This window comes from Scyliorhinus canicula, chromosome 9 (genome assembly GCF_902713615.1).
Source record: "Scyliorhinus canicula chromosome 9, sScyCan1.1, whole genome shotgun sequence".
Classification (NCBI taxonomy): domain Eukaryota; kingdom Metazoa; phylum Chordata; class Chondrichthyes; order Carcharhiniformes; family Scyliorhinidae; genus Scyliorhinus; species Scyliorhinus canicula.
Window position 1 is genome coordinate 9,836,051 of NC_052154.1, and position 25,888 is coordinate 9,861,938.

A 25,888-nucleotide genomic window follows, 5' to 3' on the forward strand; every position below is an offset into this window, starting at 1 on the left:
CATTTCATTTCATTCAGTTTCCTCCACTGCCACCATATCCTGGGCAGTGTCTACTTCAATCCCTCCACCACTGACGAACAGTGGCAGCCATGTGTACCATCTACAAGATGCTTCGACAGCTCCTTCAAAACCCATGACCACTACAATCCAGAAGGACAAGGCAGCAGATACATAGGAACACCACTGCCTGGAAGGTTCCCTCCAAGTCATACACCATCCTGACTTGGGAATATATCCCTGTTCCTTTGCTGTCGCTGGGTCAAAATCCTGGAATTCCTTCTCAACAGCATTGTGGGTGTACCTACACCTCAGAGACTTCAGTGGTTCAGGAAGGCAGCTCACCAGCACTTTATCAGGGGCAATTAGGGATGGGCAACATATGTGGATCTTGCAGTGATGCCCACATCCCACTCATAACTTTTCGAAAGATTTCCTCCAATTAAGGGGCAATTTAGCATTGCCAGTCCACCGACCCAGCACATCTTTGGGCTGTAGGGGTGAGACTCGTGCAGACACGGACAGCGACCCGGGGCCGGGATCGAACCCAGGTCCTCGGCGCCATGAGGCAGCAGTGCTCCACCGTGCCACCCCATCCCATGAATAAATAACAAAGAAAGAAAAAGGTCATGAAACTCCAAACTCACCTGAATCTTTACCCTAGGATGATGCTTTGTCTGTCTGAATTTAGAATTCAAATTGTACTTGAGAGAACGGCTGGTAAATTTTAATTATCGATCCCTCAGAAGGTGATTCATAGATCATAGAATTTACAGTGCAGAAGGGGGCCATTCGGCCCATCGAGTCTGCACCTGCTCTTGAAAAGAGCACCCTACCCACGGTCAACACCTCCTCCCTATCCCAATAACCCCGTAACCTCACCCAACACTAAGGGCAATTTTGGACACTAAGGGCAATTTATCATGGCCAATCCACCTAACTTGCACATCTTTGGACTGTGGGAGGAAACCAGAGCACCCGGAGGAAACCCACGCACACATGGGGAGGATGTGCAGACTCCGCACAGACAGCGACCCAAGCCGGAATTGAACCTGGGACCCTGGAGCTGTGAAGCCATTGTGCTATCCACAATGCTACCGTGCTGCCCTAAGTGATTGTGGTAGGTCTTCTTCTTAAAGAATTCTTAAAGAATTATTCTTTGTAATTGTTCAATATTTGACTGAGTGGCATGCTGGGGTAGTTCAGGGACCAAATAACAGGCAACTACTTTGGTGTGGAACTGCATAAGGAAGGCATATTCCCTTACCTAAAGGACATTGGTGAACTAGTTGTGTTTTTACACAATTCTGACAGTTTTCTCCTCATGATTAACCCTAATATAGAAAGCAGGAAAGAATGGCGGATTGTACATTGATAATTGACATTCCACTGACCCCTATACAGAACATTTTTCCCCACCAGGATATCAAAGGATATGGAGCGAGGGTGAATGATTGGAGATGGTACACAAGCCAGTCATGATCTATTAGAATAGCTGAGCAGGCTTGACGAGTCGCATGCCGATAGTTTTTTTTCTATGCTTCCAATACATTTTCTTGGAAGTCCACTGAGATGTCCACCATATCTATATATTTCTGACTCTACGAATTTACATGTTCAGTTGGATGGCCATCGGCCAAAGCACCTGCAGACCAGCATCAGTCATACACTTGAAAAAGAACATTTAGAAGAAACACAGGCAAAGAACATGGTGCATGGGTTCTATAAGGAGCGTTATTTAGAACATACCTGGAATACTGTGAACAGTTTTGGCCCCCTTTTCCTTTAATAATCATTTTTAATAATCTTTATTGTCACAAGTAGGCTTACATTAATATTGCAGTGAAGTTACTGTGAAAAGGCCCCATCCAAGGAAATATAAACTGGCACTGGAGGCAGTATAGGGAAGGTTCACTAGGTTGATCCCAGGTATACGGTAGCACGGTAGCATTGTGGATAGCACAATTGCTTCACAGCTCCAGGGTCCCAGGTTCGATTCCGGCTTGTGTCACTGTCTGTGCGGAGTCTGCACATCCTCCCCATGTGTGCGTGGGTTTCCTCCGGGTGCTCCGGTTTCCTCCCACAGTCCGAAGATGTGCAGGTTAGGTGGATTGGCCATGATAAATTGTCCTTAGTGTCCAAAATTGCCCTTAGTGTTGGGTGGGGTTATTGGGTTATGGGGATAGGGTGGAGGTGTTGACCTTGGGTAGGGTGCTCTTTCCAAGAGCTGGTGCAGACTTGATGGGCCGCATGGCCTCCTTCTGAACTGTAAATTCTATCTATCTATTCTATGAATATCTATGTAAGGATTTTCTTGTGAGGAAAGGTTGAGTAGATTGGACCTCTATTCATTGGTTTTCAAAGAATGAGAGTTGACCTTATTGAGACAGAGAAGGCGCGATTCGGCAGACATGAATCAAAGTCTGTTTTGGCCGTGTTTGGTGGGGTGCTTCTCAGTAACTGCAAGGGCAGCACGGTAGCATGGTGGTTAGCATAAATGCTTCACAGCTCCAGGGTCCCAGGTTCGATTCCCGGCTGGGTCACTGTCTGTGTGGAGTCTGCACGTCCTCCCCGTGTGTGCGTGGGTTTCCTCCGGGTGCTCCGGTTTCCTCCCACAGTCCAAAGATGTGCGGGTTAGGTGGATTGGCCATGCTAAATTGCCCGTAGTGTCCTAATAGTAAGGTTAAGGGGGGGAGTTGTTGGGTTACGGGTATAGGGTGGATACGTGGGTTTGAGTAGGGTGATCATTGCTCGGCACAACATCGAGGGCCGAAGGGCCTGTTCTGTGCTGTACTGTTCTATGTTCTATGTTCTATGTTCTAACTGCAACACCGAAGTTCACCCCACTATTCACCAGCACTTTGCTGTTGTTTTTGGGTCTCGGGGAGTTTGTCTCCAAGGCCACACTTCAGTGGACTGCCAGCAGAACCAGCTTCTCGCAGTTCGAGGTGCCATTTTGACCAGTAGCTCCACACCCCACCTTCAGGCACCCTGGCTTTCTGGACCCCTTTCAAATCTCCCAACCTTTTAGTGGCCTCCTGGAACCCTGCCCTCCCAACCCCCGGGCCTGACCCCCTGGCACTGCTAGCCTGGTGCCCCAGAGGTACCCCTGGAAGCATGGCAGTGCCTCCTGGGCACCCTGGAAGTGCCAGGGGGACACTGCCACGGTGAGGCTGCCAAGGTGCCCGGGTGTCGCAGAAGTGCCAGGGTACCACCCTGTCCTGTCTCTGATCACCCTGGGGTCTCATGGGAAAGGAACCCACGCTCGCCTGCGAGATCCCCCCCCCCCCCCCCCCCCGAGGTGCCATCATACCTGGTCCATATTTGTGGAAATCAGTGATAAATTGCGCCAGGTGAAAGAGGCGTTGGGATATTTATATGCGACTAATATACTGATCTTTATCATGCGCAGCAAGGGCTAGGTCCAGATCACGCCAGGCAGAGAGAGTCGAGTGGTTCACAAATTGCCCGCCCAGCATGGAAACCGATTTAGGGCTCTTGTGAGATTTACCCGTTGCACCTGGTTCCACGTTGGGTGCAACGTGGTGGTTGAATTGCGCCCATAAGGTTCTCAGAGGGCTTGGCAGGGTAGATGCTCAGATGTTGTTTCCCCTTCTGGGAGAGTTTGGGACCAGAGGGCACAATCTCAGAGTAAGGAGTTACCCATTTCAGACAGAGGGATGAGGAGGAACGTCTTCTCCCAGAGGGTAGTGAATCTGTGGAATTATTTACAGCAGAGAGCTGTAGCAGTCGGGGCGTTAAGTAAGTTCCAATTTTAGAAAGACAGATGTTTAATCAATAAGGGTGCCAAGGGTTATGGGGATAAGGCGGGAAAGTGGAATTATAGAACACAGAACATAGAACAGTACAGCACAGAACAGGCCCTTCGGCCCTCAATGTTGTGCCGAGCAATGATCACCCTACTCAAACCCACGTATCCACCCTATACCTGTAACCCAACAACCCCCCACTTAACCTTACTTTTTAGGACACTACGGGCAATTTAGCATGGCCAATCCACCTAACCCGCACATCTTTGGACTGTGGGAGGAAACCGGAGCACCCGGAGGAAACCCACGCACACACGGGGAGGATGTGCAGACTCCGCACAGACAGTGACCCAGCCGGGAATCGAACCTGGGACCCTGGAGCTGTGAAGCATTTATGCTAACCACCATGCTACCGTGCATATCAGATCAATCATAATCTCTTTGAATGGCGGGGCAGATTCGATGGGTCAAAAGGCCTATTTCTGCTCCCACATGGCGGCTTGGGAATTTTCACAGTAACTTCATTGCAGTGTTAATATAAGCACACTTGTGACAATAATCAAGATTATTATCACAGACATGGAGAAAATGTTTCCACTTGTGGGGGAGTCAAAAACCAAGGTCATAAATATAAAATAGTCACTAATAATTCCAACAACTAATTCGGAGGAAACATCTTCACATTGTGTGCAGAAGGATTAGTTAAGGAAAAATAGCAAGGATACACTTAGGGGAAGTAGATGAACACGAGGAAGGAAGGAGGAGGAGGGCAGGTGAATAGGGTGAGATAAATTAGGATTGGGAAGAGGTCCACGTGGAGCGTAAACACTGGTTTGGAGCAGGTGAGCTGCTTGTTATTCTCTATCCTGTTACATGTAGTTTCTGCAAAAATGCTCTTTGCCAAGGCAACATTTTTGTAATTAAACGTTAACTGACATCCCATTTATTAATGTGGACATATTCATTATTGCTTCTGCTAATGCCAGATTACAAAGAACATGCAACATCTGTCAACAGTGCTAAAAAATTACAGTTGCTTTGAAAATAGGCAGCTAAATACTGTATTATAATATCCTCAAAGGAATAAAGCATTATATATCATGTCACATCACATGTTCTAGAATCCAAATTGATTGTGTTATAGGAATATCTAATAAATTTATGGTTTCAGAACACAGAGACAGTCATTATTTACATATATATATATAGTATATACATGTATACATTGTCCTGTAGTTACTGTTCAAAATCAGTAACCCCAGAGCATAATTTCTACAGACAGTGATAAAAGCAGATTGTCACAGCTTGACACTTTTTGGATTGGCATTGATTTCCTGCAGAACATGTTCAAAAGATTTTGTGGGAAGATGATTTTCAAATTCACCTACATGGTGCAAAACGATAGACTTTAAATGAAAGGTTGCTCTGCAACAGGGAGATGAGTTTGTTGTTCACTCTTAACGCATCCTCACTCGATTTGGGTTCCAGAATCCTGGTCATCCCCTGAACATGTTAGAGATCACAAGCAGGCCATTTGGCCCATCATGTGCACATCCTCGAAAAGAGCAATTCACCCTCGTGCCATTCGCCTGCTGTTTCCCAATAGCCCTGCCAATTGTTGCTTTTCAGATGAAGGTCCAATTCTCATTTGAAGGCCGCAGTTGAATCTACCTCCACCGCGTTCTCAGGCAGCACATTCCAGGTCCTGGCCGGGGTCGCTTTGGGAAAATGTTTTTCCTCATGTCACTATTGCCTTTTGGTTTTCGATCCTTCCATCAATGGGTACAACACAAATTATAAATCTTTTCTTTCCCTCATTGCATTGAGAAATAGAAGCATGTAGAGGCTTCTATCTCATCTCCCCTTCTCAGTTTGTTCAAATCTTCTGCTGAACTTTTAAGGTAAGTTAAGGAATAGGCCTAATGTTTTTCTGACTTTCTTCCTCTAGTTTCCCGTCTCTACTAGGCTCACATTTTGTAATGCAAAGGGGACACAATTTAGTCCCCTCCTTTTCTGGGTGCAAAAGCTGGAAGTGGCCAATCCACCTAACCCGCACATCTTTGGACTGTGGGAGGAAACCGGAGCACCCGGAGGAACGTGGGCCGGACCAGCAGATCTCCTTCCCTAAATGACATTGGTGAACCAGATGAATTTTTCTGACAATCGATAATGGTTTCATGGTCATCGTTCGACTTTTGATTCCAGATTATTATTCAATTCAAATTTCACCATCTGCAGTGGCGGGATTTGAACCTAGGTCACCAGAGCATTACTCTGGGACTCTGAATACCAGTCCAGTGACAATACCACTCTGCCACCGCCTCCCCCATGCATTTATGCACGTGTACATAAATCAGCCACCTCCGTTTGTACCTTTGCAAACTTTAGCGGATTGAGCCTGGACGATGTCAGTTTCACAGCTGGGTACATCAAAACCACTCAAGCTGAAGGGAGAAGAATGAAACAATCGAGACAGCTGGGTGTATGTGGAAGCTGTCAATCACAGCCCAGTAAAAGCAATTTCACATAGATATAAATGAAAGGCCGGCAGATCCAAGATCTGAGGGAGTTGCAACCCGGCTGACTCGTTTTCTTTTCCCAGGAATATACAGCTGCTGCTTCCTGTGTTTGAGCCAGCAGGTGTATTGCCCAGGTGAATTTTAAAGCATTTTTTTTACTGTCTCTGCCTGGACTGCTCTCTAGCTTCCAGGCAGGGGTCTCTCTTATGGTGGAAGTCTCTATGGGAGTCTCTCTATTTAAGGGGTCTAAGGTGGGGGGGCCGGTGGTGGAGAGAGGAGTTCAGAGGTCATCCCCTTACTGTTGAGGTGGGGGACCCAGAAAATCCAGTGGGGTGCTGAATTTCATTGCGCTGGAGGGGAGGGGGGGGGGGGGGTGCGGGCAGCCACGGAACCTCATTATCGGGCTGCCCATTCATAATAATGAGGCATTAGTAGTATTCCCTAGGGAATCCCTCGTCTTGCAATGATTTGCATGGCTAAGGATTGGGACTCGCTTCCTGATTTGTGCTCCCAGCACAAATGCAAATCAGGTGCGATTCAGCTCCGGCGGGAACGAAGAATCCTGCCCTTAGTCTCCCAAATGGAGAATTCGACCCTATATACTGCAAGAACGGAAGCATTTACCGGTAGCTCTTTCAAAATGTCAGCAGTGGTACAATAGGACGATTGGCCTCCTTCTATAGTGTGTGTTTCTGCAGTAATATTTCTGTTGATTGTAAAGCAGAGCGGGTTAACACTTGGGGCTGACTTCTACCTGTCACTTGTGGGTACAAAAATACAGCAGTGGACCCCGAAGTTAAGGTGCTGAGTTATCGGCCGCAGTTCACCCATCTTCGCCCCACCACAGTTTTAGAGGCAGCGGGGCAGACCCACCCATCTCCAGCCACCCGTGATGCAATTAAAGCCTTTATATAGGTAATTAATGGTCACTTCAGGCTCTCTCATCCTCCCGTTACTCTGATACAATGGGTTGCTGAGAGGCATGATTGCAATGTTTAGTCCTGCGGTCTGCTGGTCGGTGAAGGGGTGGGGGAGGAGGCAGATTGTGGTGGGCAGGGTGTGCTCACTTCCCTGGCTCCCTGGCTCAATTGGAGGCCCCATTCCAACATTTGTACCCCCCCTCCCACCCTGTCCTGCCCAACACATCCCCATACCCCCACCCTGTTGGGACCTGTCAGCCTGGCCCGAGTGAGATCTCAGACTTCCCCCCATCAATCATTGAACTCCTTGGCCTCCTTGCAGTACCCCCAGTGGCCGGCTCTCCAAGTTACCCTGCTGACGTGCAGAGCAACCAGCCTCCGATTGGCCTGCAGCTCTCCGAGGTGAGAGGTTCTGCTTGAGGTGGACGGATGTCCCATCTCCAACTAATTAAAGGCACAACGCCCCCCAAAAATTAACGTGGGGCAAACCAGCTGAGAAGAAATGAGTTTTGCAGGGGGGAGAAGGGGCGCTTGCCCTCAATGTGAAGTACCGCCCATGGTGACCATCGGATCAATTTGATACCTGTTATTCATTCGCAAATATCTCGGACTGATGTGTCCTCACTTCCAAAGGAGGCATAAATGGGCCAGAATAAACCAATCCTTAATCGTTTGGAATGAAATAAGTATGTTATCTTGGATCTAACAGATGAAAGTTCTTCCACAGTTCAGTCCTTCAGCTGGTGCGAAAATGTATTTCTCCTGATCCATACCTTAATGGGATTTTTGTATTCTCAGTGAAACGCACATCCGCCGATCTGTACCCGCAGCTTCTCCTGCTCTGATCAGTGAGATCCAAGCCTGCTCCTTTTAATGAAACACACAGCTGCTCAGTACAAATAAAGACTGGAATGCACTGTTGATGTGTGAAGTGAGTGTTTGCCAAAATTCTATAATCAATGCTGAGTAAATGCTACTGAATGGTGGCCACTAACTTGAGTCAAACCATTCCAGGTTTCATGTATCAAAGGAATAATTGCACAGGTTTCGAAGGTAGACGGGTTCTCTGATGATAAACAGTAACCACAGGGGGGAAAAAACAAACTAGCATTTAACATACCGGCCTTTCTAACATTTCACAAGCTCACTGGAGTCCTGCCCGGTGTGCTGGCCAATATTTGTCATTCAACCACCATCACCGTAAAGAGATTATCCCATCATGTATCTCATTGCTCTTGGTGGGAACTTGCTGTGTGCAGATGGCCCACTGCATTTTTCTCATTTACAACAGTGACAATGCTTCTAAAGTAATTAATTGGCACTTTGAGTTGCCCTGAGGTCATGAAAGACAACATAAGTTAAAACATTTGCTGTTGTTTAAATCCCTCGCTCATGGCTCAGAAACACCCCAAAGAACTTCCCATGCGAATAAAATTTTGGAAGGGCACTGAATGATATTATGTAGGAACAGCGGGTGATTATTCTGCATGCAGCAAGATCCCACAAATAACTTTGAAATGAACAGCCAGTTAGCCTGATATTGACTGAGGCCAGTGTACTGACTGTTCCTCAGAGAGTACCAAATTATTAATGTCCACCGGAATCACCAAAACTTACTTTAAACTCGAATTGCATTTCCAATGCCTCACTAACTAATCGAACTGCACAAAAAATGTGGTGCAAGTTGAGTGTGGTTAAGAAGGCACAGGGGATATTGTGTTTTATAATTAGAGGTTTAGCGTGCAAAAGCAAGCAGCTTATGGACAGTGCAGAAGGATGTTGCAAGTTACAGAGGGACATAGATAAGCTGCAGAGCTGGGCTGACAGGTGGCAAATGGAGTTTAATGCAGAAAAGTGTGAGGTGATTCTTTTGGAAGGAATAACAGGAAGACTGAGTACTGGGCTAATGGTAAGATTCTTGGTAGTGTGGACGAGCAGAGAGATCTCGGTGTCCATGTCCATAGATCCCTGAAAGTTGCCACCCAGGTTGAGAGGGTTGTTAAGAAGGCGTAAGGTGTATTAGCTTTTATTGGTAGAGGAATTGAGTTTCGGATCCATGAGGTCATGTTGCAGTTGTACAAAACTCTGGTGCGGCCGCATTTGGAGTATTGCGTGCAGTTCTGGTCGCCACATTATAGGAAGGATGTGGAAGTATTGGAAAGGGTACAGAGGAGATTTACAAGGATGTTGCCTGGTATGGAGGGAAGATCTTATGAAGAAAGGCTGAAGGACTTGAGGCTGTTTTCGTTAGAGAGATGAAGGTTAAAAGGTGACTTAATTGAGGCATACAAGATGATCAGAGGATTAGATAGAGTGGACAGTGAGAGCCTTTTTCCTTGGATGGTGATATCCAGCACGAGGGGACGTAGCTTTAAATTGAGGGGAGATAGATATAGGACAGATGTCAGAGGTAGGTTCTTTAAATGCCCTGCCTGCAACAGTAGTGGACTCGCCAACACTAAACGCATTCAAATGGTAATTGGATAGGCACATGAACGATAAGGGAATAGTGTAGATGGACTTTAGAGGAGTTTCACAGGGCGGCACAACATCGAGGGCCGAAGGGCCTGTACCGCGCTTTAATATTCTATGTTCTATGTTCTAAGGAGAAACGTTGTAAATCCCTGGTTCAGCCTCAAATGCAGTATTGTGTCCAATTCTGGGTATCACATTTTGGCAAGAATTTGGAGGCATCAGAGAGGGGGCAGGAACAATCTACAAGAATAGTTCAAAGGTTTTGGTTATGATGCTAGATTGGAGAAGCTAAGGCTGTTCTTCTTAGAGAAAAGAAAGCTGAGGAAATTTGATAGAGTTGCTCAAAATCATGTATGAGGAATGGTTGAGGACTCTGGATCTGTATTTGTTGGAGTTCAGAAGGATGAAGGGGGGGGCGGTATCTTATTGAAACTTACAGGATACTGTGAGGCCTGGATAGAGTGGATGTGAGAGGATGTTTCCACTTGTAGGAAAAACTAGAATCAGAGGACACAATCTCAGACTAAAGGGACTATCCTTGAAAACAGAGATGAGGAGGAATTTCTTCAGCCAGAGGGTGGTGAATCTGTGGAATTCTTTGCCGCAGAAGGCTGTGGAGGACAAATCACTGAGTGCCTTTAAGATAGAGATAGATAGGTTCTTGATTAATAAGGGGATCAGGGGTTATGGGGAGAAGGCAGGAGAATGGGGATGAGAAATATATCAGCCATGATTGAATGGCGGAGCAGACCCGATGGGACGAGTGGCCTAATTCTGCTCCTATGTTTGATGGTCTTATGGACTATGGACAGAGTTTCCCTCTCCCTCTCTCTCTTCATGCCATGTTCTAAGAGGATGGGGGATGAATCTCCAGGTTAATGTTGCTTGAGAGGCGGGATCATTTTCATTTGGTGTTAAATTGATTTGATCGGGAGAAATTGTGACTATTGATGGAAGAGTGGTGAGGTCATTGATATGAGATGATTGTCAAAAGATTGTCAAAATGACTAAGAGTGTCATGAGGACCATTTTCTTTCAATGCAGTGAAAGATTAGGAGCTGGAATACATTACCTGACTGGGTGTGTAGCCTTCAAGTGAGGCATTCAGAAGGAAGTTGGATAATTAGCTGAAGAGAAACAATTTGGGGCCTATGGGGAAGAGGTGGGGGATTGGGACTAACTGAGTTGCCCTGACAGACCAGTTAGCACAGACACAATGGACTCCTTCTGCGCTGGAACCATTACAGCACAGATAGAGCTGTTAATGAGGAAGTGGAGATGTCACAAGAGGTCAAACAAAGTTTTTGTCATTTAGATGAACATTGAAACTCTCCGAATGGAACTTTCCAGTCCTTCCCGATAGTAGGATCTTCCGATCCGACAAAGTCGACCACCCTTGACGCGTTTGCCAGTGGCAGGGTTGGCGAGCCATGCTAATTGCCGTTGACATTGCCGGGATTGGAAGATCTCCACAGATGCTGCCAGAACTTCTGGGTTTTTGCAGCATTTTCTGTTTTTATATCACATTACTCCTGTCCTTGCAAAGCTCAAATTAATCTTAATTATCCAGTGATATCCAGGCCTTCACCTTTAAATCCTTAGTACACCCCATACCTGCCTTCTCCAGTGACTCGCCTGACTCCAGATGAGGGCTTGATCGAATTTCTCAGCAATGACTGTTTCCGCCCTCTCCTAATATTATTTTGCCTGTCTACCTCCTCTCTGCCTTCAAAACGTTTCTTAATCTCGGCCCTAAATCACTTGGATTGCAAATTGGTGGTCGCAGAGGATCGCTCTCGAGCTGATCCAACCAGATTTTACAGGAGTGGTGGAAGGGGACCTTCATTTAAGTCAGTCAAGTAGGTAAGACTTCAGACACATCTCTGGCGTCTCTCATCCATTCTTTCCAGAAACTCTGCTGCCATTCACTCAAGGAAGTGCAACCTTTTCTTAAAATAAATATATAGTGGGTGTCCAAGATCCCACAGCACTATTTGAAGGTCATAGGGGTTCTCCCTGATGTCCTTGTGATGAGTTGTTCTGATTGTCCCTTTAAGGGCAACACAGCAGAGTAAGGGTCACCTGCCTTGGGTGACCAATTGAGACTCAAGGTGGGTAAACACCCGGGGGGGGGGGGGGTAGAGCGCCCTTAGTCAGGAGACATGTAGGGAGCTATGTGCAGCCATGTGGCTGCTGTTATCTTATTAATATATAATTTTTCTGTTCGCAAAGGAAGTCTGTGAAAATGCTTCGCTGCATCTGGCAACGAGGGTAAAATGATCATGACGCTGCATCTGGCCCGGTACCTGTGAGTATCCTGTTTTAAATGAAGTCTGAAAAGCAATGTATGTACTCACCAGAGATGCCTATTTTTGGGTGAATTGACACATTTGAGACATTGAGACATTGCCAGACCCTGAATGATGTAGAATCAGAAAAGTGGACAGTTACAAGATGCTCAGTGCATTAAAGAAACTGAAAGACATCCATTGAAAAACAAACCAATAACATTAGCCGGCAGAGTCAAAAGTTTAAAAAAATAAATGTACAGAGTGAAAAGAAGCAAGAGAAGATGACCCTGCGGAGCTGGCAGCTAGAAGAGTTATGGCTTTAAATTTTAAAAAGAAAGAATTTGGATAAAAGACAAAGAAATGCTGCAGTTAAAAAAAGTTCAAAGGCTTAAAAAAAAATGGTTGGCACTCGGGAGCAGTGCTGCAGGTTCACAGTGAACAAAAAAAAACAGCCTGAGACATCATGGGCGGCATTCCCCGGTCTCTTACGCCAAAATCGCGTTCGGAAATCGGCCGGAGAATCCACATTGGCACCGGAATCGGCGGCGGCGCGCTTTTGCTATGCGCCTCCCCCTCCAAAGCGACATACTCAGGATGTTATCTGAGGCCCTCCCCCAGATCCTCCGCCCCCAATGGGCTGAGTTCTCGACGGCGCGGGCCACTCATGCTATTTTTTTCCGGGAACTCGGCTACGGACTGAGTCCAGCGTCGCCACAGTCGGAGGAGAGCCGATCCGTGGGGAGCAGGGGAGCTTTGGCATGGCGTTGGGGCACTGGTGGTGGGGTGGTCTGGGGGTGGCAAGCCTTGCCAAAGGGGGGCATACGTGGCTGGCGCCATGTTGCACAGTGCGGCCACTGCAGGGCGCCACCGTGCGCATGCGCAGCCGCGGACCTGGCAATTCTGCGGCCGCATCGGCAGGTAGAGCCGGGTGCCCTACGCTGTGTGCCTGCGAGCCCTCCACCAAATGGATGATCGGTGGCCATTTTGCACCATTTTTTCGGTCATAAAATGCTACCATTCCCATGCCGCCGTCAGGACATAGTCTCCAAATCGGAGAATCCAGCCCTCCTCACCCGCATTGAAATTTTGCATGTGAGCCAACTGTATTCGAGCAACTACTGCCGTGTGGGGAAAAAGGATTACGACAGTCTTAAAGTGGCAATACCCTCAGAGGTAACACATTTAAAGTGACAATGCACTTAAAATGGTTACCACAAGAAGGAACAAACAGCTATGGAGAGGAAAATTACATAAGACATCAAAGAAGAGGCAATGGAAGACTCAGAAAGAGGGAAAAAGAAGGCCCCAGAAGGAGGGCAATGAAAGATGGCAGAAAGAGAACAAGGAAAGACCTCAGAAGGAGGGCAATGAATTTGCCTGAAAGAGGGTAATGAAAGACCCCAGAAAAAGGGCAACAAAATACACTAAAGGACGATATAAAGGGCGAGGTGAGAAATGCAGAACAGAAACAAATGAACACTGTTGTCAGAAACAACCTGACCAGCAGCGAAGTCAAAAGAGAAGCTCAGACAAGTAGGAATGACAGTTCTATTTGTGAACTGTCCAGTGAGGAATTGAATCAGGAGAATAAGAGCTTGAAGAAGGAAGCTCAACAATGGAAAATTAACTGAAGAGGTAAAAACTTTGAAATTGACAGCAGAATCAGCAATTCAGACAGAGGAGAAACTGAAATTAGGATATAATGGCCAACGAAAACAATGATGAATCGAAATGCTGGAAAGAGAAGCAACATTGTCACACGACTTAATAATCAAACCGTTCCATGTCCATTCCTTCACATATGACAGATCAAGATTGTGAAAGAGCTGTCAACACTTTGCTATATTGTCACGATATGTGCCTGCGGCATTATACAAAAATAATATTAAGTATATAATGTGACATGGTGTGAAAATATGAAACTTCCGCCGTGGATCAAGTTGGACCCCGGAATTATCGTCGTACCAAGTGGATGTGGAGGGACAGAACGTTTGTAAACATGTGGGACCCTTGAGGAGCAGAGAGATGCTCCAGCAGTCAATGTTGCCATCAAGAAATGTTTTCGAACCCATAAGCATCAAAGTAGCTCGACCTGTTATCGACATAACGTATGTCTACGTGGAAGCAAATAGCAATGAACTGCCTGTGCCGGAAGGGCAGTTCCTGTTAACATCGATCCTGTGGAAGCATCTCAGACAACAGAATTACACTACTCTACAAGGAACAGAACACCCCCCCCCCCCGCCTCCAAAACCCGATTTCTAATTGTCCAACTCATGTATATAATGTTCAGTTAGAATTTAGAACTGGTAACTTATTTTTTAAAAAATTTAATGTACCCAATTCATCTCCTTTTCCAATGAAGGGGCATTTTAGCATGGCGATTCCACCTCCCTTGCACATGTTTGGGTTCTGGGGTGAAACCCATGCAGGCATGGGGAGAATGTGCAAACACCACACGGACAGTGACCTGGAGGCTGGGATCAATCTCTGGTCCTCGGCGCCATGAGGCAGCGTGCTAACCACTGACTCACTGCCGCCCTGAGTAACTTAATTCTTGATGGCTGTATAAAGGAGTTAAAGGGGAGGGATGTGGTGATTCGTGCTGATTGACCCTTTAAGGGCAACAAAGAAGAGCAAGGGTCACCTGGCTTGGATGACCAATTGGAACTCAGAGGGGGATATCAGGGGGTGGAGCTCTCTTCGGCAGGAGGCAGGTACAGCTATGAGGTTACTGTTTTATTATTAATAAATTATTTTGGGTTTCGCAAATGAAATCTGTGAAAGTGCATCTTTACACTCCTGGCCAACAGTCATCCCTGCGTCAAGATCAGGAAATGAACTGTTGATCTGGTTATTATCTGCTGTTTGTGAGACATTGATGGGCACACGTTAGCGGCTTGGTTTTCTGCATTGCAAAGGCGCTTATTTAGTTGCAAAGCACCTTTAGATATCTTGAGTTCGTGAAAGGCATTATATAGATGCAAATCTTTCTCACTTTGCATATCCACGGCTAACGAACTGCACACCAGTCAGTCATCGACCACAGAACCATCACAGAAACCAGTAATTGTTTCATCTTTAATCCATTTCTATATCATGAGCTGTGAAATCTTTCCAGTGGGTCTCAAATACCACCAGCACTGCGCCCCAAATACCACCAGCACTGTGCCCCAAATACCACCAGCACTGCGCCCCAAATACCACCAGCACTGCGCCCCAAAAACCACCAGTACTGCGCCCCAAATACCACCAGCACTGCGCCCCAAATACCACCAGCACTGCGCCCCAAATACCACCAGCACTGCGCCCCAAATACCACCAGCACTGCGCCCCAAATACCACCAGCACTGCACCCCAAATACCACCAGCACTGCGCCCCAAATACCACCAGCACTGCGCCCCAAAAACCACCAGCACTGCGCCCCAAATACCACCAGCACTGCGCCCCAAATACCACCAGCACAGCGCCCCAAATACCACCAGCACTGCGCCCCAAATACCACCAGCACTACGCCCCAAATACCACCAGCACTGCGCCCCACCTCATGTTCCACCTCCCCCTCCACCAACAACACGCATCCAGTTTCTCTTCAATATCTTACACATCCATGACTTCATTTGAGGGCATAGATTCTTGAACTTATTTTTCACAATACTGCTTTCTTTGTTTATGGGCATAAATAATGAGAATATTCCACGACGAGACAGTGGGGGTAGAGACGGTGGAGCGGATGACATAATTTGTTGAAAAAATTGTGAGTTTACAGCTTGGCTTCAAGATTAATCTTGTTCCAATGGTACAAGTCCCCCTTTAGTCTTCATTATCTTCTGATTTCTCTGTCAGGTGAACTTTGGCAGGATCTACAATAAACACATCCACTGCACCGAAGTTGACGACCTAACAGCCGGTTTTATGTCATCTTCGAAGAGACAACTTTCTTTATCTTGCTTCTATTCACAATTGAAGTGATTGTGGAACATTTCCTTTATTTTCAGTTGTAATGACATGATAATCACATGTTTACCATTTTTGCCATGCTCATGTCTAGAGAAACACTTTGCACGGGAGTTTATTTGAATTGACTATTGTAATTAACCATTTTTACTGAGGGAAACAGCCGGTTCGAGATGGAGTCCTCCATGTTCCTTGACAGTGACTGGAGGTTGCCTGGTAGGCCAAACAATGCACCCTGGCCTCTGGGTGTGCATGTCTAGTCATTCTCCTCTATGCCTCCCCATCCAGTGAGCTGGCAAATGAAGCAGCCGTCACGCCCAACCCAGCTGCGGCCCATCCATGCCTGGTGTCTCACCACCTGTTGATCCCAACTCGATGCTAACCTCTAAAGTATGTGCAGTGCTAGATTCTGGCTGGTGACTGTGAGTGTGAAACCAAGGTGCAGTGCCTCATCAGCAGTGCTGTGCCGTTGCCCTCTTTCCTCTGCCTTGCGCAGCTGTGAATGGGCAGGTGGCAGGACCGGCGCATCTAAAAATAGGAACTCAGAAGAGGGAATGGGAGGGAAGTAGGGTTGGAGTGGAAAGCAAGTGGGCCATGGTCAAACCATCAGCAGCTTGCCCACCCTGCTGGGTAACAGGATGAGGCTGTGCTGGGAGTTGAGATTGGGCACTGCCATTTTTGATCAATGCTTGTGGTTGTGTAGCGCTGTGTTTGGGTGATGTGCCTACCATAGTTGGAGGCTGCAAGAGGTGGGTATGAGGGCTTTGAAGATTTTTCATGTGTCTGAGGGTGAGGTGGAATGTGTGGATGAGTCCTGAGTGTCGGAGAGTGCTGCTGGGTGAGTAATGAGGATGTGGTGCATTGAGCAACATGGGAGGTTGGCAGCGTGGTGGGTACAAGATATGCGGGGAAGTGTGTTCACTTTCCTTGGCCACCCTTACATAGAACATTACAGCGCAGTATGGGCCCTTCGGCCCTCGATGTTGCGCCGACCCGTGAAACTATCTGAAGCCTATCTGACCTACACTATTTCATTTTCATCCATATGTCTGTCCAGTGACCACTTAAATGCCCTTAAAGTTGGCGAGTCTACTACTGTTGCAGGCAGGGCGTTCCACACCCCTACTACTCTCTGAGTAAAGAAACTGCCTCTGACATCTGTCCTATATCTACCACCCCTCAATTTAAAGCTATGTCCCCTCATGTTGGTCATCACCATCCGAGGAAAAAGACTCTCACTGTCCACCCCATCTAACCCTCTGACTATCTTATATGTCTTTATTAAGTCACCTCTCAGCCTTCTCCTCTCTAACGAAAACAACCTCAAGTCCCTGAGCCTTTCCTCGTAAGACCTTCCCTCCATACCAGGCAACATCCTAGTAAATCTCCTCTGAACCCTTTCCAAAGCTTCCACATCCTTCCTATAATGTGGTGACCAGAACTGCACGCAGTACTCCAGGTGCGGCCGCACCAGAGTTTTGTAAAGGGACCATAAGGCACCATATGCCTTCTTAACAGCCCTATTAACCTGGGTGGCAACTTTCAGGGATTTATGTACCTGGATACCGAGATCTCTCTGTTCATCTACACTACCAAGAATCTTGCCATTAGCCCAGTGCTTTGCATTCCTGTTACTCCTTCCAAAGTGAACCACCTCACACTTTTCCGCATTAAACTCCATCTGCCACCTCTCAGCCCAGCTCTGCAGCTTATCTATGTCCCTCTGTATCCTATAACATCCTTCAGCACTATCCACAACTCCACCAACCTTTGTGTCATCTGCAAATTTACTAACCCATCCTTCTACACCCTCTTCCAGGTCAATTATAAAAATGACAAACAGCAGTGGCCACAAAACAGATCCTTGTGAGATCATTCAACTTATTTGGGCGCTGTCACCAGATTCTCAATCCAAATACTGATAATTGACCTCCCTCGCCACCTTGCTTCCACTCCCTTCTGGGGACGGTGGTTCTTGAGGGTCTCCTGGCCACCAGAGACACCATGGGGATGTCTCCTCCTGCCCACCTCCACTGCTAATACCTCCAGCATCACATCAGTCACCCTGGAACATTCTCCCTCTGTCCTCGTGTTCGAATTTCCATCCATTAGACTGGAGCAATATAATTCAGGGCAGCTAAGAGGGGCAGAAAGGGTTTGGAAGAACAAGCTAGCTGTATCACATGCTCTCAGCGTATTGCTGATCAGCCGCCTCACCTCTGCTAAGTGCAGAGCCAACCAGCAACAAGGCAGATGCTTGATCCAGTTGGACCATCAAGGTAATTAGAAAAGAGCACCTCGTTTATGTGCTGTCCACCTACAATGGAACTGGCATTAGAAGGTCTTAAATGCATGAAAGAAAAATGAAGCAAACTATTTTTTTAAAATTTAGAGTACCCAATTCATTTTTTCCAATTAAAGGGCAATTTAGTGTGGCCAATCCACCTACCCTGCACATCTGGGCTGGGCTGGTATCTGGGCTGGTTTAGCACAGGGCTAAAGAGCTGGCTTTTAAAGCAGACCAAGGCAGAGCAGCAGCACGGTTCAATTCCCGTACCAGCCTTCCCAAACAGACGCCGGAATGTGGCGAATGTAAGGAGCTTGTCACAGTAACTTCATTTGAAGCCTACTTGTGACAATAAGCGATTTTCATTTCATTTTTAATTTTCACTTCATTTCATCTTTCGGTTGTGGGGGCGAAACCCACGCTTACACGGGGAGAATGTTCAAACTCCACACAGACAGTGACCCAGAGCCGGGATCGAACCTGGGACCTCGGCGCCATGAGGCAGCAGTGCTACCCACTGTGCTACTGTGCTGCCTGTACCAAACTATTTTTTAACCCTACATGGTTAAACAGTTGTTTCAGTGCTAATGCTCACTCAGTATCGACAGCTGCAGGATTCAAACACTGCCTGTTTAGGCTTATAAACTGAAATAAAATCCAGTCCCAAATGAATGTAAGTTTTCTCTGCCTGTCATCTGCAGAGATCCTAAAGTAAAGAAACTTAAAGCTGTGTCATCTTATTTCGCGCTGGTATGGATCGACATTTAGAATTACCCATAATTCAGTGCTAATTACGGTAAAATGGCTACCAGACTCAGATATGTTGCAAAGATAGACAGCTGAGCAAATGGAAATGTTACACCAGTGCGATAGACCAAATGACTGAGATTAATTTTAAGATTTAACTTGTCAAGTCTTCGGCTGGCACAGAATATAAGGTGACACAATTAATTGGCAACTGCTCAACTGTTAGAATTCACTCAGACAGATTTGATGAAAATCACCTTCAAAGTATCTATTTACTTTTCTAAGGGAAGCAAGTGTGTGAGAGTGCCTTGTGACAAAGTGGATAGCGTCCCTAACTCTGGGCCAGAAATTCCTGTTTTGAGTTCCACTCCGGGGCCTGATGGTCCAGGAATGTGTATTCACGGTCAAACTGGCTGGGTTTCAACCTGCAAACCCTTCCAATGTAGCTATGGCAGGTGATTAGAATGTGCGATCTCCTGGTCAGCCAGAACCGACTGAAGGCAACAGCAAACCAATGTTGCTCCTTACCAAGCATAACCATCAATCATCACATTAACCTCTTGGGACATGGTACCTGAAGACACAGAGAAAGCTTGTTCTTACATGGGCTGGAAATGTCTTAATATACTGAATGCCTGGGGGGGGGGGATAGCAATTGGCTTCGCCCCATTTATGGCCTTTGATGACTCAGCTCAAAATTAAGGCTTAGCCAAATTTAAGGCTCAGGCCTCATCATCAAAAATCCAACAAGCTGCAAACACTTGGGAAATACAGAATTAGTTTTCATGGTGATTATCCATCAATCTAAGCTGACCGTGGCTGGCAATATGAGGGAAATGGGCGCAGGCTGACAGTAACCATCCGGGATGAAATGGAGAGCAGGGAGGAGCAGCCGTGAAGTGAAGTTAAAAAGAAGAAACATACCATCTCGTTTGTAACTTTGCAGTGGTCCCTTGATTGAAGACCACCCAATCAGGCCGCAGAAAGAACACAAAAGCTGGATTACATGGCAGCACAGTGATTAGCACTGTTGCTTCACAGCTCCAGGGTCCCAGGTTCGATTCCCGGCTTGGGTCACAGTCTGTGCGGAGTCTGCACGTTCTCCCTGTGTCTGTGTGGGTTTCCTCCGGGTGCTCCGGTTTCCTCCCACAAGTCCTGAAAGATGTGCTGTTTGGTGAATTGGGCATTCTGAATTCTCCCTCTGTGTACCCAAACAGGCGCCGGAATGTGGCGACCAGGGGATTTTCACAGTAACTTCATTGCAGTGTTAACGTAAGCCTACTTGTGACAATAAAGATTATTCTTATATAAAATGAAAACAGAAAATGCTGGAAAAACTCAGCAGGTCTGGCAGCATCTTTGGCGAGAGAAGCAGAGCTAAAGTTTTGAGTCCATGCGACTCTTCAAGGCTCTTCACAAAGCCATGCCGACTCTTCGGATCACCTTGAGTCTGTCTAAATGGTGAGCTGTAACCTCCAGAATGATCGATTTTGATACGTTCCCCACAACAGAAGTCAAGCTGGCTGGTCTACAGTTTCCTGTTTTCTGCCTCCCGCCCTTCTCAAAGAGAGGCGTTATGGAAACTTTCCAGAATCTAGCGAGTTTTGGAAAATTAAAAGCAATACAGTACATCTATTACCTCAATAGCCACCTCTTTTAAGACCCTAGGATGAAGTCCATCAGGACCTGGAGAATTATCAGACCACAGCTCCATCAAGATGCTCAGAACTGAATCATTCATGATTGTAAGTTCCTCTCTCCTTTTCACCTCCTGAACTACAGATATTACTGGAATGTTTTTTGTATCTTCTATAGTAAAGACAGAATCAAGATATTTGTTCTTTACATCTGGAATTTCCATATTATCTACTATTAACTTCCCATTCTCACTCTGTGGAGGACCAACACTCAATTTACACTTTTCCTTTCTAAATACCTCAAGAAATTCTTAGGATTGGTTCCATATTTCCAACTAACTTCCTCTCATGCACTCATTTCTTCCTCCTGTTTATCTCTTTAGCCATTCTCTGCTGTTCTTCATATTCTGACAAATCATCTGGTCTGCCTGCCGTAAATACATCTGTCCATGACAGTATTGGTAGAAGTGACCACCGCACATTTCTTGTGGAGACAAAGTCCCGTCTTCACATTGAGGATCCCCTCCATCATATTGTGTTGCACTACTACTGTGCTAAATGGGATAGACTTCAAACAGATCTAGCAACTCAAGACTGGGCATCCATGAGGCGCTGTGGGCCATCAGCAGCAGCAGAATAGTATTCAACAACAATCTGCAATCTCATGGCCTGGCATAGGGCAGCACGGTAGCATTGTGGATAGCACAATCGCTTCACAGCTCCAGGGTCCCAGGTTCGATTCCGGCTTGGGTCACTGTCTGTGCGGAGTCTGCACATCCTCCCCGTGTGTGCGTGGGTTTCCTCCGGGTGCTCCGGTTTCCTCCCACAGTCCAAAGATGTGCGGGTTAGGTGGATTGGCCATGATAAATTGCCCTTAGTGTCCAAAATTGCCCTTAGTGTTGGGTGGGGTTACTGAGTTATGGGGATAGGGTGGAGGTGTTGACCTTGGTTAGGGGGTAGGGTGCTCTTTCCAAGAGCCGGTGCAGACTCGATGGGCCGAATGGCCTCCTTCTGCACTGTAAATTCTATGTAAAAAAATATCCCCCACTCCACCATTACCACCAAGCCAGGGGAGCAACCCTGGTTCAATGAAGAGTGCAGGAGAGCATGCCAGGAGCAACATCAGGCATACCTAACAATGAGGTGTCAACCTGGTGAAGCTACAATACAGGACCACTTGTGTGCCAAACAGCATAAGCAGCAAGTAATCGACAAAGCTAATTGATTCCACAACAAACGCATCAAATCTAAGCTCTGGAGTCATGTCACATCCAGCCGTGAATGGTGGTGGACAATTAAACAACTCACCTCATCTCTGGATTTCAGCTCTGTTGTTCATATTTGAACCAATGCTGTAATTAGATCAGGAGCTGAGTGACCCTGGTGGAACCCAAACTGATAAACAAACATCCCCATCCTCAATGATGGAGGAGCCCGGTTCACCTGTGCAAAAGACAAGGCTGAAGCATTTGCAACAATCCACAGCCAGAGGTTCCGAGTGAATGATCGATCGCTGTCTCCTCTGGAGGTCCTCAGCATCACAGATATCAGTCTTCAACCAGACTCCACATGATATCAAGAAACGGCTGAAGACACTGGATACTGCAAAGGCTGTGGGCACTGACAATGTCCCGCAATAGTACTGAAAACCTGTGCTCCAGAACTTGTTGCACCCCGAGCCAAGCTGTTCCAGTACAGCTACAACACTTGCATCTACCTGGCAATGTGGCCCACATGTGTTCTGTGCACAAGAAACAGGACAAATCCAACTCAGCCATTTACCGCCATATTAGTCTACTCTCCACCAAAGCAAAGTTATGGAAGAAGTCCGCAACAGTGCTATCAAGCGGCACTTACTCAGCAATAACCTGCTCACTGACGCTCAGTTTGGGTTCCACCAGGGTCACTCAATAGTACTGAAAACCTGTGCTCCAGAACTTGTTGCACCCCAGCCAAGCTATTCCAGTACAGCTACAACACTTGCATCTACCTGGCAATGTAGCCCACATGTGTTCTGTGCACAAGAAACAGGACAAATCCAACTCAGCAATTTACCGCCATATTAGTCTACTCTCCACCAAAGCAAAGTTATGGAAGAAGTCCGCAACAGTGCTATCAAGCGGCACTCACTCAGCAATAACCTGCTCTCTGACGCTCAGTTTGGGTTCCACCAGGGTCACTCAGCTCCTGATCTAATTACATGAACAACAGAGCTGAAATCCAGAGATGAGGTGAGAGTGACTGCCCCTGAAATCAAGGCTGCATTTGACTGAGTATGGCATCAAGGAGCCCCAGCAAAACTGGAGTCAATGGGAATCAAGCGGAAAACCCTCTGCTGGTTGGGGTCATACCTGACATAAATGAAGATGGTTGTGGTGGTTGGAGGTCAACCATCTCACCTTCAAGACATTGCTGCAGGAGTTCCTCAGGGTAGTGTCCTGGGCCCAACCATCTTCAGCTGCTTTATCAATGTCCTCCCTTCCATCATAAGGTCAGAAGGGGGGATGTTTGCAGATGACTGCACAATATTCAGCACCATTCGCGACTCTTCAGATAATGAAGCAGTCCATGTCCAAATGCAGCAAGACCTGGGCAATATCCAGGCTTGGGGCTGACAAGTGGAAAGTTACATTCGCGCCACACAAGTGCCAGACAATGGCTATCTCTTACAAGAGAGGATCTAACCATCACCCCTTGACATTCAATGGCTTTACCATCACTGAATCCCCCACAATCAGCATCCTGGCTGGGGGTTGCCATTGATCAGAAACTGAACTTGACTAACCACATTAATACTGTGGCTACCAGAGCACGTCAAAGGCTAGCAATCCTACGGTGAGTAACTCACCTCATGACCCCCTAAAGCCAATCCACCATCTACAAGGCACAAGTCAGGAGTGTAATGGAATACTCCACACTTGCCTGGATGAGTGCAGCTCCAACAACACTCAAAACGCTTGACACCATCCAGGACAAACCAGCCCGCTTGATTGCTCCCCCTTCCACAAACATTCAAACCATCCACCACTGCTGAACAGTGGAATCCATGGGTACCATCTTCACGATGCGTTGCAGTGATTCATCAAGCAGCACCTTGCAAACCCACAACCACTACTATCTAGAAGAACAAGAGCAGCAGATACCTGGGAGCCCCACCACCTGGAGGTTCCGTCCAAGTCACTCACGACGCTGACTTGGAAATATATCGGCCGTTCCTTCACTGTCACTGGGTCAAGTTCCTGGAACTCCCATCCTAACAGCACTGTGGGTGTACCTACATCTCAGCGACTGCAGTGCTTTAAGAAGGCAATTTACCACCATCTTCTGAGGGGCAACTAGGGATGGGCAACAAATGCAGGCGTAACCGATGACCACATCCCGCGAATTAATTTTTTTTTGATCTATCATCCAGCCCTAGTATCCCAATTCACTTCAACCAGCCCAGCTTATATTCCCACCTAGTTGCCCTTATTAATGTTTAAAACACAAGGTTTAGGCCCACTCTTCTCCCTTCCAAACAGGATGTAAAATGTAAACATATTGTGGTCATTGCTACCTTGGGGTTCCTTTCTCTGAGGTCATTTGTGAATCACATTGCACAATTCAAAGTCTACTCTGCTCTTCGGATGGTTCCGGAATGTGTTGCTCGAAGAAGCTATCACAAAAGCATCCAGGCTACCGCTGCCAGTCTAATTTTTGTAGATTAAAATCACCCATGATTATTGCCGTTCCCTTTGTCACGAACAGCCAATATTTCTTCTTGTATACTTTGTCCTACATTGTGGTGCCTGGAGACCACTCCCACTCACGACTTATTTCCCCTACTAATCTTCATCTCCAACCAAGCCAATTCTAAACCCTCATTTCCTAAACCAAGGTCCTCTCCAACTACTATACCAATGCTATTCTTGATTAACAGTGCTACCCCTACATCTTTACCGAGCTTCCAAGTCTTCTTCAATATAAAATACCCCTCAATAGTCAGTACACAATCCTTGCTGCCCTGCAGACACTTCTCTGTAATCTCTATCAGATCATATTTATTTGCTTCAATATCTGTCATCAATCCATTTACTTTGTTATGAACACTATGCGATTTCAGGTTCAGAACTTTTAGTTATGTCTCTTTTGTTAGGTTTAGGGCAGGATTCTTTGTTTGGGAGATTGAGCTGTATGCACCATTTCAGCGGCTAAGTGCCGGCTGAAACGACAAATTTGCAGCCGTTTTTGTCGCCAAAGTCAGTGGCAAACCCTCACCGATTCTGGGACAGCTGAGGGTCTAGCAGCTGCGTCGGGTGAAATTCCCGACTCCCGCGCCAAAAATGGGCGGAGAATGGCCGGGTCCCTGGCTGCGCATGAGCACGGCAACGACCCGCAGCAGTCGCGCCGTACAACATGGCATCGGCCGTGCACGGATCTAACCTGCCAAATGCAACCCTATCGACCATCTCCTGGCCACCACCCACCAGTACCCCCAGCCCTCGCAGAAGCCAGCGGCCCTGGTCCAAGCCGAGTGTAGCGGAGCTGGGCACAGTCCGCAGACCCCAGGCTGGGTTCCTGACAGCTCAGACCACATGTCAACCGCGTGGTCGTGCATTCAGCCCATCGGGGGCGGAGCATAGTGGGAGGGCCAGCCAATGATGCGTCAACGGTGTTGCAATGGCATTCGGCGTGCAACACGGTGACACCATTTCAGAGGGGGCAGATACTCAAAGACCGGCGTCAAACCGTCACCACCCTTGATTTGGGCGTTGGAAGGCATTCTCTGGCCAATCGCCAATTATGTTATCGGCGTCGAGCAACGGAGAATCCCGGCCGATGTTCCCGTGCAGGAGCTGATTCACACTCGCTGGGAACACAAACCAAGAAGCGAGTCACAATCAGTTACCATGCAAAGTTAGGCATACATAGAATTTACAGAAATTTTCAGAAGGAGGCCATTCGGCCCATCAAGTCTGCATTGCGCCTTGGAAAGAGCACCCTACCTAAGCCCATACCTCGACCCTATCCCCGTAACTCCACCTATCATTTTTTGGACACGAGGGACAATATTAGCTCAGTCAATCCACCGAACCTGCACATCTTTGGACTGTGGGAGGAAACCGGAGCAACCGGAGGAAACCCACGCAGACACGGGCCAACGTGCAGACTCTGCACAGACAGTGCCCCAAGCTGGGAAATGAACCTGGGACCCCGGAGCTGTGAAGCAACTGTGCTAATCACTGTGCTACCATGCTGCCTTCGCATGGCAAGGATTGTGAGAGATTCTCAAGACCGGGCGGCCCGA

General features: G+C 47.1%; 1 long non-coding RNA gene across 2 annotated transcripts in view; it reads left to right on the forward strand.

Annotated features, from left to right (window-relative positions):
- LOC119971089 overlaps positions 1-25,888 on the forward strand; it is a 179,856-nt gene that overhangs the window by 136,503 nt on the left and 17,465 nt on the right. The window contains exons 1-2 of one of the 2 annotated variants that reach the window (XR_005461733.1): positions 8,029-8,137; positions 11,914-11,989. This is a non-coding gene — a long non-coding RNA (uncharacterized LOC119971089). Of the gene's footprint in view, positions 1-8,028; positions 8,138-11,913; positions 11,990-25,888 lie in introns of those variants that run through there. The other variant, XR_005461734.1, reaches the window with a different exon arrangement.